This window comes from Notamacropus eugenii, chromosome Y, assembly GCF_028372415.1.
Source record: "Notamacropus eugenii isolate mMacEug1 chromosome Y, mMacEug1.pri_v2, whole genome shotgun sequence".
NCBI lineage: Eukaryota > Metazoa > Chordata > Mammalia > Diprotodontia > Macropodidae > Notamacropus > Notamacropus eugenii.
In genome coordinates, this window is record NC_092880.1 from 9,414,664 (window position 1) to 9,418,997 (window position 4,334).

Sequence of the window (4,334 nt, forward strand, 5' to 3'; positions counted from 1 at the left end):
TGCAAATTGTTCTACATTTCACACCTGAACAATTTCTGGCAAATCAGTTAATCTTTCTAGATCTTAATGTATTTATCTGTAAAATATAAGAATGGTTCAAGCTTTAAAGCCTCTGAAATAAACTAAATGACCTTGCTGTCAACATACACTCCTATCACAGCACTCACAAGTGCTGTAACTTTTCCAAATCAAAATAGGCCTCCTTAAATACCACCTTTTAAAACATGTGTTCTTAGCTCCTTTGAGAATGTGTGCTCTCTGAAGGCAGAGACATTATCTTATTTGTATTACCAACCTTTAGCATGATGCTTCGTGCATTATAAGAGTTTAGTTCTTTTTTCAGTTAATCAATTGATTCATTTTAAAGGTCATCTTATATTTCCCCTTTTCAGTATTCTGAATTTATATATATATATGTATATATATTTGTGCATGTATGTGTACATATATATACATGAATGTACACATACGTATACACATATGTGTCTATTTATACATACATTACAAGATAAGATCATTTTGAAATGCACAGTGTTATTTTCATAATATTATCAGTAATGAAGCAATATACAATTTTGAAAACGTCATTTATTTAAAATCTACTATATACATATAAAGAGTGAATGTTCAATGAGAGACATAAAAATGGATTTAAGATTGCTCTTGTTGAGCTTTCAGCTGAATGGAGCCAATATGACAAATTTATATATTGAAACTAATACTATGCACAGAGTAGTTAAACTTTTTTTTTAATCTAGGAAGGCAGAATCAGGAACATTGAGTATATGTCATAGGGAGGCAAATTTGGGTTTTGTGTGGAGAATAAGAATAACTCCAAAACGGGATGAACTTTTCCAAGAGTTGGTGAATTTCTATTCTTTGTCATTCTCCTCTTTGTTTTTATTTTGAAAAATACAGATTATCCATGAAATATGTTAGCATAGCAGGTTTATTATTATTTCAAATAAACTAATAAATATTATGAAAGTTATTAATCTAAATTTCTAAAACTAAATATTGATCAACCTCACCTACATTTAGGATACACACACACACACATATGTATGTGTATATATATACATATATTATCATTGAAAGGTGTCTGATGACTAAGGCTGAGAACTGTGTCATTAACCTAAAAATAACTACTTTGTAGAAGGTGACAATCAAACAAAATGGAGATATAACATGCTTTGATAAAACTAGAGAAATTGAGATAATTTCACATATGAAAATGAAGGATACCTTGAAGGAGAAGAGAGTTATTTGAAGTAGAAGGATATTTTGCCTATGTGGAAATAATTACTGAGGGCTTTTTGAGAGTTGAGAATGATGTCAATGAATGACGGAATATAAGAAAGAAATGGTGGCTATGTTAGCTCCCCATTGTGTCTGGAATACAAACTATGTGGCAGAAAATCTTTTCACTAAAAGTTGGAAAGCTAAGAGTGGTGAAAGGCTGTGAGAAGCCTTAAGTGAAAAATTACTTGCGCTTTCTCTCTAAGGAATCTGGAGCAACAGGAAGGTTTTGAAAAGAGGAATGATGTAGGAATTCTTTAATAGCGTCCCTCTTCTCACTTTCACTTAAGAATTAAGTCTCCCAATGAAAGAAGACCTTGTGATCAAGGTGTTCTGAGTCAAAACTACTTAATGATAACTTATAAGCACTCAGTGTTGCATTCGCATTCAATATGACTTGCTAAAAGCAAAGTTATTTGCTAGTATGAAAGAAACATTTTCCCCCCATTGGCAAGAGTAGTTATATATTTAGAATACACTGCTTAAGTAGCACACTCATGAAAAGGCAACTCATACCTCCAGCATTACTGGAACTCACTTTAACAAAATCCATTGAATTTGACAGTTGGGAGAGACTTCAACAGCCCTTGATATATTTTAAAAAATATAGGGAATGAAGACATAGTTGAGTTTAACATATATAACATTTTTGAGATTAAATATGGTCTTAGACATTTACTAGCTATGGGATACTAGGCAAGTCAGTCCATCAGTTCCAATTTACTCATCTAGAAGAGTACCTATCTCTCAGGTTGTTTTGTATGAGGATAAAATAAGATAATATTTTAAATACTATATAAATATTACAGTGTTATATAATTGATAGGCATAATAGGTGAGAAATTGTCATCTAGACTGTCCTGGAAAATGTTGTAGACCTTGAAGGACTCCTCTCTCTCCCTCTTCCCCACACCTGCATGCACCGCCCCCCCTCACACACATTTTGAGATTACTCTAATTTTTAGTGTTTCTCTTTTCCACCTCACTCTGCAAGTTATCACTTGCTTCTTTAGATCTTTTACCTGTTGTTCTTGGTTTTGTACTCTTGCACTCAACAGCAATATATATCTTCCATACAACTTCTTTTGTTATATCTTCCATATAACTTCTTCATGAGTCTTTTCTTTCTTTCGTCTTTATGTACTGTTGCTTTATGTGGTTCTCATGTGACTTAGAATAGGAATAAGAACTTTTAACCATACTTGTTGCCCCACTCTCGTCATTCTTCAGCTCATCAATATCCTTGGAACTAAGACTTGCACACTGCAGATGAGTCCTGACAAAGTCAGAGTACACCATGATAAATATCTTCCTGTTTCTTGCAGTTCTACCTCTATTGATGCAGTCTAAATTGGCCCTAGCTTTATGAATGAAGCATCAAAATGTTCCATTTTAAACTTGTGGGACAGTAAAGTCCCAAATGTATTTTATTAAAACAACTCTGGTCTAAGCACACATTTTTTTAAAATTTTATATTTATAAAATTGATATTTTCTACCTACGTGCTAGAATTTGCATTTACCCTTATTGAATTTCATCTCAGTCAATGTAGCCCAATATTCAAATATAGTTGAACCATATCAAAACATAATTTGGAAATATTTACCAAAGTAAATAGAAATGCAATGTACAAGATCCTATGCATTCTGAGGGCTGGGCCCCACTCCCACATATTACATGGGGATATCATTGTATGGTTCAAAGAGACATGGAATAGATATTTCTAGCCTCTTCTTCCCACCTCCCTTAGTCAAGAGAGACATTCATTCCTGCCAGGAGGGGAAGCAATCATCAAATGCTATAGAATTGCAGGACTAAAAGGAAGGATTTGGTGACACATGCACTTTAGACAATTTTCAAAAGAGGTATAGGGAAACTAATGGGAATAAAACCAGATGCCGGTGGATTAAGCAACAAATGATTTTTTTTAATGTGAGCATGCCTCCATTGGTATTGGTTTGATTGACACAGAAATGATAAAGGAGGAGAGTCTTCTATGTTTTCTCTCTTGATCTGTACCGTCTAACAAATAGACTCCTGTGGTGATGTGAAACTCTCAGGTATGTTCTAAAATTGTAAGTAGGAGTTTGACTTAGGAATGCATAGATTGGAGGGGATTGGGACTGGATAGCAAAATTACCTGATATCTGGTAATTATGCCTGACAGGAGCCAGAAAGGAAAAGAGAAAAATATAATATCCCGTTGCATCAAAGTCTGTCATTGTACCATAAGTCTACATTTTGGTAGACTGCTTTGAAATGCCTCTGGGAGCCTATCCCCTGACCCCAAACATACCTTTAAAATGAGAGCATGCTAGATAAAAATCCCTAGAAGCTTCTTTCATTGCAAGTTTTGATGTGGTATCCAGAGGTGGGAGCACTTCCTTGTGCTTCTTTGGACTCCTCTCTCAAAGAAAAAGAAGTATTTCTTGACCACAAAATCCCCTTGACACATTTCAATGAATTTACACTTCCCTGAAGATCTTTTCCTCTTCCAGGTGACTTAAAAACCATTAAATGAAGTACATATGTATCATACACCTCCTTTTTTGAGATACCATCTAAATAGGTAACTGTTACGAAGTATGAGTAAGGAAGCAGTGTAGGCTTCATGTCACAATGCTCTTGTATTTTTGTTTTAAGAGAAGACATTCTGAATGAATGAGCCTTGGCATCTGGAGTAATGTAAGTTCCTACCTATATACATATATTTTCCACTGCTTTCAGTCCTATATTGGTTGCTACACTATATACGAATTTGCTTACCTCAGAATATATTTTGAAGGGGAGTTTTTTGTATATCTTTATTGAGATTTCTTTCAATACAAATGTAGTTTGGGTGCACTATGGAATCAGGCAAAGAAAATAATTAAAACTTTTGTGAAGACTTGACGATATGACCTCCACACTTGTGGAACCTTAAATCAGTCAGGGATTTGGAAAGGCTTCGTAACAGATGATGGGATTTTAGCTGGGATGTGAACAAGATCAATTGCCAACCTTGGCTCAATCAAAACTTTGGGTACAGAATCATT